A 10198-nucleotide genomic window follows, 5' to 3' on the forward strand; every position below is an offset into this window, starting at 1 on the left:
ATGTGCGTATTGCTATTTAACCTCTCTCCAAGGACCGCCTCGGTCAAATCCAATTCAACTAAAGTTGAAGAAACTGACATCCGCGAGTCATCTTTATGCAACGAGTTGCATGTCAGTCGATGAAACCAGCCTCTCGTAAGCATACGAGTAATGTCGGTCCGGGCCGCTTCAATCCAACAATACCGCCGAATCTAGAAAAGACTAAGGAGGGAGCAAATCGAACATCAACGCCCACAAAAACTTTTGTGTTCTACTCGAGATAACATCTATGCATGAACCTAGCTCATGATGCCACTAATGGAGAACGTTGCATGGGAAACAAAAAAATTCCTACGCACACGAAGACCTATCATGGTGATATTCATCTACAAGAGGGAGATTGGATCCACATACCCTTGTAGATCGCTAAGCGGGAAGCATTAAGAAACGCGGTTGATGTAGTGGTACAGTTTCATGATTCAAATCACCATCGTCCCACAATCCGTCCCACGATCCATTCCGATCTAGCACCAAACGGACGGCACCTCCGCGTTCAACACACATACAGCTCGATGACGATCTCGGTATTCTTGATCCAGCAAGAGAGACGGAGAAGTAGATGAGTTCTCCAGCAGCGTGACGGCGCGTCGGTAGTAGTGATGATCTACTCCTGCAGGGCTCCGCCCGAGCTCCGCTGAAATCCGATCTAGAGGAAGAACTATGTGGTATAGGTTTGAGTTGCATGTGGCAAAAGATGTGTCTCAAAAGCCCTAAAACCACCAATATATATAGGAGGAGGGGAGGGGCTAGCCTTGGGGCTCAAGGGAGCCCCAAGGGCGCCGACCCAAGGGAGAGGTGGACTCCCACCCCAATTTGGTTTGGGGGAAGGAGTCCACTCCTTCCTTCCCACCTCCCTCTTTCCTTTTTTTCTTTCCTTTGGTATTTTTCCCTTGTGGCACCATAGCCCTCTTGGGATGGCCTCACCAGCCCACTAAAGGCTGGTGCGCCACCCTAGGGTCACTGGGCTCACTCCTGGGTCGGTGGGCCACTCCCGGTGAATACCGGGAACCATTCGTCACTCCTGGTACACTGTCGGTAATGCCCGAAAACTTTCCGATGATCAAATGAAACCATCCTATATATCAATCTTCGTTTTCGAGCCATTCCGGAAACCCTCGTGATGTCCATGATCTCATCCGGTACTCCGAACAACCTTCGGTCACCGACACATACAACTCAACTATACTAAAACATCATCGAACCTTAAGTGTGCAGACCCTGCGGGTTCGAGAACTATGTAGACATGACCCGAAACACTCCTCGGTCAATATCCAATAGCTGGACCTGGATGTCCATATTGGATACTACATATTCTACGAAGATATTATCGGTTGAACCACTCTGCCAAGGATTCATATAATCCCGTATAATATTCCCTTTGTCCTTCGGTATGTTACTTGCCCGAGATTCGATCGTCGGTATCTGTATACCTATTTCAATCTCGTTACCGGTAAGTCTCTTTACTCGTTCCATAATACAAGATCCCGTGACTTACACTTGAGTCACATTGCTTGCAAGGCTTGTATGTGATGTTGTATTACCGAGTGGGCCCCGAGATACCTCTCCGTCACACGGAGTGACAAATCCATGTCTTGATCCATGCTAACTCAACGGACACCTTCGGAGATACCTGTAGAGCACCTTTATAGTCACCTAGTAACGTTGTGACGTTTGATACACACAAGGTATTCCTTCGGTGTCAGTGAGTTACATGATCTCATGGTCATAGGAATGAATACTTGACACACAGAAAACAATAGCAACAAAATGACACGATCACATGCTACGTTCATATTTTGGATCTAGTCCATCACATGATTCTCCTAATGATGTGATCTAGTTATCAAGTGACAACACTTGCATATGGTCAGAAAACCTTAACCATCCTTGATCAACTGGCTAGCCAACTAGAGGTTTGCTAGGGACATTGTTTTGTCTATATATCCACACATGTATCTATGTTTCCATTTAATACAATTATAGCATGGATAATAAATGATTATCTTGAAACAGGAAATATAATAATAACTATTTTATCATTGCCTCTAGGGCATATTTCCAACATAGGTCTCCCCGTTGATATTAACCGCGGATAGACGAGATGAGACCATCTGCATCACCCGGGTGACCCACCGGCCATCAAAGCCTTTGCGAAGAAGAACTTCCCACAAGAAGGCCCAGGAAACAGTGTCATAGGCCTTGTGAAAGTCGATCTTCAAGAAGACCGCACGCTGCCACCTAGTGCGCACCTCGTTCAGAACCTCATGGAAGACTAAGACGCCATACAAGATAAAGCGATCGCGGATGAAGGCCGATGGATTAGGATGGGTGATGTGGTCAGCTAAAAGGGTCACCCTATTGGCGTACCCCTTCGCCAGAATACGGAAGATCATGTTGATCACCATGATCGGCCGAAACTGGAGGATGTCAAAAGCCCCCACCACCTTGGGGATGAGTGAGATGATCCCATGGTTGAGGCGGGATAGGTCAACGGCGCCCACATAGAATTCGTCGAACAGGGACATCACCTCCGGCTTAATCACATCCCAGAAGATCTGGTAGAACTTCACGGGGAGGCCATCCGCACAAGGGGCAGAAGCATGGTTCATCCCCTTGATGGCCGCCCAAACCTCAGCCTCAGAGAAGGGGGCCGTCAGGGCCGCGTTCTCATTGTCAGTGACGACTTGGTGAGGGTCCCGAAAGGACATTGCCAGAGACAAGGGCTTTGTAAAAGCCATCGACGTGGGTGCGAATCTCAGCAGGCCACTGGAGGAGGGTCTCCCCATCCTAGAGGAGGGGGATGGAGTTGCGCCAGCAGCGACCGTTACCGATGGCCTGGAAGTACGCCGTGTTGGCGTCCCCCCGCAAAACCCCGCGTTGGGTGTCGCGCTAGCGCGAGAAAGCCACTTCATTGGCGTAGATCACCGACAACTGGTCCTCAAGGTCGTAATGGAGGAGCCACTCGTCCGGGGACATACCAGAGGAGACTGCCCGAATGTCTAAGGCCTGGATGGATTCGAGGAGTCCCCTTTTCCGCTCACGAAGGTTGCGAACCAGGTTGGCACCCCAGCCTTTCATAAACTGTCGTGCGATCTTAACACAGAGCCGCCAGGAGTCAATAGCGGAAACTGGGCGAAAAGGGAAGTCTCGAGCGGCCCTCCAGCAGGCACGGACAGCGTCGGCAAACCCGGCCTAGTTAAGCTAAAAGGACTCGAACCGGAAGCGGGGTGGAGGAGGCGGTCTATCATTCTCCGAAGAGAGCAGCAAGGGCACGTGATCTGAACCAACGCGAGTAATGGCGCGGAGAGAGGCAAGAGGTCATTTGAGATCCCATTCCGGGGCCACAAAAACCCGGCCAAGGACTAACATCGTCGGGTTAGTCTGCCGGTTGGTCCAGGTGATCCTGGCGCCAACCTGGTCAAGCTCGGGAAGGCCAAGATCCGCAATGCAGTCATTGAAGAGCTGCATACGCGGAAGTTCAACTGATCATTACTCTTGTCAGCAGCATAGCGGATGAGGTTGAAATCGCCGCCCACCACCACCGGGAGAGGGGCAGAGGAGATCTTCCTACTAAGCTCAGCAAGGAAAGACTCGGATCGGTGGTGGTCGGCCAGACCATACAAAACCAACAATCTCCCATTTGAACTTGATGGCCCGCTCATAAACCTCCATACTAATATAGAACTCACCCCGGTCCATGCTACCTATCCCAAAGGTGGCATCCTTCACTCCTAGAAGGATGCCACCTGCCAGTCGTCCCACTAGAAGGGAGCCAGTGCCAACCAAAGAGGTGAAAGCTTAAGTGTTCCAACTCTTGGAGGGAGAAGTTTGTCCGCATGGTCTCTTGGACAACCACTATGTCAATTGGAGGGAGAGTTTTCTTATTCGTCGGTGTATGTGATAATTTTTCTGTATATTGGTGTTGTCTTTTATCTTCAAAAAAGTTTGTATACCTCTAATTTATTTGCAATATATGACCACATGTATGACTCAACTATATAGTTATACATCAGGTACTTATGAAGTTTGGCGGCAACGCGCGGGGTATCATCTTGTATAGTATATTTGGCATTGTGGTGGTGTGGAATCGTTGAATTGTTTGGGAGACCTACTGTTACTGGAAGCACCACATCTTGAGGGATGCAAACATCGAGTTGCCATAATGCTTTTTACAGCCCGGATGTACACACACCAGTAGGATTGAAGCTAGGAGTTCAATCAAGGCACAAACAAGAAATTCATATGATCGTAGTATATCGATGTATATTGTGGTCATGATGTTTTCTTTCTTTATCTTTTCCCTATATTAGTGTTCTCATTTAAATAAATTATGTGCTAACAATTATTAAGTTCCATGGTCTTCTTTACACTGGGATGCAAACTAATTTTGATGGTCTAATAAACTGCAAAGATCACGTATAAAATTGGATTTCTAGCTCTGTTTTTCACTATGGAAAAGCATTAGAATCAACCGGTTGATTTTAAACTCACGTAAGCCTCCCCTCTCACGTGACACGTGGCATGGTCCACCCATCGCTTTTCCTTCCAACCTTATCTTCTTCCTCTGCTCACATTTCTTCCCCGTCGTTTTCCTTTCTCTTATCCCCAAGCACCACATGCCATGGCAGCAGCCACCACACTGAGATCTGCTATTGTCGTCGTCGCCGCCGTGTTGCGTCGCCGCATTTGCCGCCACCGTGTTGCGTGGTCACATCTGGAATCGTTGCCGCGTGCTTCACCACGCCGAGATCCCCTGGCACCCCCACGTCGTCGTGCTGCATCGCAGCAATTCGACACCGCCGACATGTGCTTCGTCGCAGCACCCCGTCACGATGCAATGGAGCACCGTCGCGCGACGGTGGCGCTGCAGTGAAGCTTCATCAGAGGCTGTCGAGGGTGCTGCGATGGAATTCGTCGCGTCGGCTGCACGTTGAAGTGAAGCATCACCGGCGGTCGTCGGCTGTTGCGATGAATCTCACCGCCCCAGCTGCGCGCTGCAGTGAAACATCGTCGGTGTCTTCCGACTGCTGCGATGGAACTCGTCGCGATGGCTGTGTGCTGCAGTGAAACATCGCCGACGTCTTCGGTTGCTGCGATGGAGCACCGATGGAGCGCGGCCACGCCGGTGACGGTGCGGCTCCTGCTGCAACCAGGGGCGGCGTTGCTCCAAACGGCGACGCGTTTCGTTTGTGCTCCCGCTGCAGCTGCGATGAGAGGAAAGGGATGACCCCCGAGATTCCGTTGACCACATCGAACGAGCGACAAGCGCCGGATCTGATGGCCCAGGACCCGACTGATTTCTTCGGGAAATCAGTCGGTTGATCCGTAGCAGGCCCCTTTCACTATACCCCCCCTCTCCTACGAGCTATTTGTCGCACAATATCATTCCACACAAACGGAAGGGTATTATCTACTTCCTTCATTTCTAAATATAAATATTCTTAGATATTTTACTACACACTACATACAAAGAAAAATGAGTGAATCTACATTGTAAAATATGTTTATATACATGCATATGTATTTTTTTATAGTAATACGTTCGTATGTAGTTTCTAGTATAATCTCTAAAATGACTTATATTTAGAAAAGGATAAAGTAGTTCCATACAAGTAGATGTTTCTTAAACTACTCACGGTGAAGAGTGACATAAAGTAGTAACATGCATATGTTACTAGTCTAAGTTATTACCTCAGAGAGTGGATAGTAACATCGAAATAGTAACATTGAGCCTTTTATTGATTAGCTTATAGACTCATATTGCCTTGGTATGTGTTATGTTACTTAAACTGTCTGTAATGAAAGTTATCATATACTAGTACCATGCATCTACTAGTACTAAAAAAGAAAGTCAAGGCAGATCCAACTACAAATCTAGACCGTTTAATGATATCATCAACGGACTAAATATGTTGTTAATGAAACACTCTTCGTTAACGAAATGCTAACTCTCCCGTCCCGCACGTCTTCGCATCCCAGCCAACTGCTCCCGCCCCGCCCCTACACATGCCCAACCCCCACGCCGCCACACAGCCCCGCACCCATGCCTCCGCCCCGCCGGCCGCCACGCCTCCACCCTGTCGGCCCGCATCCAGGCCTCCGCCCCGTTGCCCCGCCGCCCCCACGCCTCTGCCCCGCTCCCCCGGCCGCATCCACGTCGTCGCCTCGTCGCCCCCATGCTGCCCTGCCGCCCCACTGGCTCCCACGCCTCCGCTCCGTCGCCCTGCATCCACCCCCCCCCCCCCCCCCCCCCCCCCCGCGCCACCGCCCCAACTACCTCATCCAATAGGACGTCGGCCACAGCATCACGAAGTTGCTGGCATCGCCCAGTTCGGCGTGGGCGAAGGCGCACCGGACGCAAGCGAAGGTGGAGCTTCTTCAATGTACGCCTCGCTGGTGTGGTGCGAGACTTCCAGATCACCCGGTGGCTGGGGTTGGACGACGATGTTGCCATAGCTCCGCATCGGACGCGATAGTGTCATGAAGCAGCTGCCTCCTTTGTCGTGACGAGAAAGCCCATACCCCCTGAATCAGCATGCTAATCTCTTCTTCTTATTAACCCTGAATCTATCGTACACATACAATACATGCTATATCTTGTGATTTTTGTACGACCTATTATGATGCATACCTCAAGGAGTGCATCTCCTCCGTTCAGCTGAAAATTGATATTTATTTGGTTTATACATTCCATTTTTTGCATTCGATTTTGCCTGCCGCTCCTCCTTGGTATGGTCGTCCATCTTGGCTGCTGCTTGGCTGCTTCTCCTCTCCAACTCAGCTAAAGGGACTTTTCTTGTATCTGTCTGTGGTACGAATCTTCTTTTACCTATATGTGCTCTGATCCATAGCATGTCGGTACTCTGACCACTTCATCTTCATTTATTTAGCAGGCTCTACTTGCTTTCTGCTTCTCGATATCCTGCTTTGTTGCAAGTCTGTTTTGCTCCTCGAGGTCTGCTTTCTTTCTGTCTAGCTAAAATGCATATTTCCATTACTGTACGTGTTGCCATGTTGTTTAATTGGGAATTACTCCATCCGTTCGGAATTAACTGACACTAATGGTCATCTCAGCTAATTCAAAAATGAGTACCTCCCCGCGCTAGTTACTTCCAAACAGAGGGAGTGTATTTTTCTATAGTTAAAGCGCATGTGTTTGGGTCTGATGTGTATAAGTGAAAGGAAATAGAGCAGATGGGGGAAGTGAGTTATTGCTATTATTTTTTCCTTTTGTTTCTGTTTGATAATTACTCCCTACCCTAATGCTTGAGTGTTTTTAATCTCCCCTGTTTTATTCCTTTGGTGCTACTTGGGCGTTTTTAAGGTCTGTTTTTGTTTGCTTTGAGAATAAGAAAGAGTTGGTTAGTATTAGATTTGAAAGTTAGACATAGAACTATGAGTTAGTGTATTGGTTTGACAGATCATATTTTCATATTCACCTCTTCTTTGGAAATAAAGAAGAATTAGTTAGTTTTAGGTTTCAATGTCAGGCAAAAATCAAATGGGCGAAGCGATCTATCAGTCCAGATTCTAATTGTTATTTGGTGTTGAGATTCACATGTTTGAGACATAATTTTAACTCGGTGCCTTCACATTTAATTTATTACCTCTCTGACATGTGTTTTGCTACAAAATTATGTCTCCCCAATTTGTATTTACATACTACTGTAAGCTTCTGAAATGTAAATTATGCTAGAACAATTCCTCTTTAGCTTTAACTATGATATTCCTAAATGCGCAAGTAAATACTACTGGGATTACGACTACAAAAAAAATCATGACATGCGAGAAAGTATTTGTTTAAATATTGTGAGCTTAAATAATAGGAGCTAAACTGTTGTGTTGTGTTCAAAAATGGTACCAGAAAAAATAATCTAAACTGCACATTCTGAAAGTATATTGGACTCTTGCCCTCAGGAAATTTGTCTTCTAAGCATCAATTTGTAAATAAATGACATGATAACTTGGTAGTTTAGTTGAAAATTGTAGGGAGAGGCTTACGGTAGGGGAAAAATCACTGCCAGTTGAAAACCAAAACTTATATTTGTGAGTATGATCTGGACTGCGCTTTTCTAAAAGTATGTTAAGCTCCTGCTCTTGGGTGATTAAGTTGTTGTGGTTTTGCTTGGTAAATAAATGACATGCTAATATGTCAGCTATTTTGTGTCAGGTGTACTTTGATTTTATATATGGTGTAGGGTAGTTGATTCTTTAGAACTGTTTGGAGCAACCAAATTCAATTGAGTACACGATACTTTATTGTTGTGTCCATACATATATCTATATACGCTCGAACCATCAAGTGAGTACGCAACTAATGAACGATACCCCAAGAGCTCAGGTGCATTTCAAAATGTTCTATTCCTCCCACAATCAGCGGTTGGAGTATCCTGCTCTCCCTTCTAGAGGTTCTACAGTTTAATCATTATTTTACGAATCAGGTGCTTGCATTCTATTGTATGAAGAAGTGTAAACAGTTAGTAAGTTATCTGTTTGTTACCAGGTTCATTGACTTATGAAGGAACTCTTACTAACGAAAGTGTACATGCAATGACTTATGTAGTTCTCATATATTTTTTACCAAGACAATTGACTTAAATTGGTTCATTTTTTTGTTGTATAGTAATCGATCATATATTCGTATAGTTTTGAAGGAGCTTACATTTCAAGTTGTCTACAAGTATGCATTCTTGAGACAAGGGTGGAGGAAATATCACTTGGGGATTGGGATTAGTAGGGTGTATTTTTAACTGACAATGGAAAGGCGCCCACTGATTTTTTCATATTATCAGCCATCAGACATAAGAGTTATGTAGTTGGACACTCTCCTCTACATAGACAGGACTGAGATTACATATCACCCTCGGGCACTCCTACACACTCCATGGGAGGTAGAGTGTCAAAGAGAAACAGATCAGTAAGTGAGTTCCAAGTTACAACACTATAATTTTTTTTCTACAAAAGGTACCAGGGAGGGATTAACCCTATGGACAAGCAGAGAGGTAAAACTGTATATGAGAACTACAGCTAAACAGCATGAACGTGGTCATGCTCGGTTGGATGCAATGCAGATATCTAGAGATGCACTTAATTTTCTATAGAATAATATTTTCATCTTCATAGAGAGTTGTATGGAAATAACATGATTGGACCAAAAATGAACAACCATGGGAAACCTCGGTTGTAAAATAACGACCAATTTTTTTATAGGCTTAAACTATTGATACTAACATGCATAAAAAACACCGGCATTTCCTCTACTTGCATGCTTTGCTTACATCACGTGGCACTTGGCGTCCCACAACAAATGCTTTGTCAATCAACAACTAACATGAGTTGAGTCATGCCCACCACACAACATCACTTATTCGGTCACTCTGCTTGACTAGCACAAACACATCTCACATGCCATATAAGTACGTGCGTATTCATAGGCATAGGCCCTCCGTTAAACACATATTCCATCCTCTTTACTCCAGAATAATTTTCTTCTCCATTGATCTGTCCACATGGCATGCTTCTCTCGCAAATGTAAGTACAAGATTGTATCTCTTCCTTTTCATGTCAAGAATATATAATGCCATCTTGCCTATTGTTTTCTTGAAAGATCCAGCCTGAGGCTGGCATATATTGATTTGAAACAGGAAGGAGCGCGTGGGAAAAAAACGTGACAAAGGTGGTGGTGGGGGGTGGTGATCATAGTGATTAAGGAGAAAAAGAAAAACAAAGGAAAAAAAAGAAAAACAAACACCCCCAGCATAATGAGGGTGGTTATAGGGGTAGATATCTCATGGAGGATCCCAGAACGGGGGCTCTAAAACTGTGGCTCCGGCTTGCCTCCAAAGTTGTACGGTGCTGTTGATAGCATGTTTCAAACTTTGGAAATCTGCAGACTTGTCCCTGAAGGTGCATGCGTTTCTCTCCTTCCATATCTCCGAGAGGATCAAAATGATGATAGTCTTGACTGCTTTTTTATACTTCGGCAAGGCTGAGTTGATCATCAAATTTAGAGATTCTGCTGAGTTGGCACTCTCCCTCCATGCTCCCGGGTGCAGCGATGCACATCCGTTATGCGATGTTGCGTGTGTCCAGATTTGTATGGACAGCGGGCATTGCCAGAACAGATGCTTAGCTGATTCTAGATTTCGGTGGCACAATT

At 46.0% G+C, this 10198-nt stretch overlaps 1 long non-coding RNA gene across 1 annotated transcript; it reads left to right on the plus strand.

Annotated features, from left to right (window-relative positions):
• The first annotated feature begins 6302 nt into the window (after window positions 1-6302).
• Window positions 6303-9944, plus strand: LOC123405033. The gene is made up of 2 exons (XR_006611942.1): window positions 6303-6850; window positions 6930-9944. It is a non-coding gene; the product is annotated as an uncharacterized LOC123405033 (long non-coding RNA).
• Window positions 9945-10198: the final 254 nt, after the last annotated feature.

Source organism: Hordeum vulgare, chromosome 6H, assembly GCF_904849725.1.
Source record: "Hordeum vulgare subsp. vulgare chromosome 6H, MorexV3_pseudomolecules_assembly, whole genome shotgun sequence".
In the NCBI taxonomy this organism is placed as follows: domain Eukaryota; kingdom Viridiplantae; phylum Streptophyta; class Magnoliopsida; order Poales; family Poaceae; genus Hordeum; species Hordeum vulgare.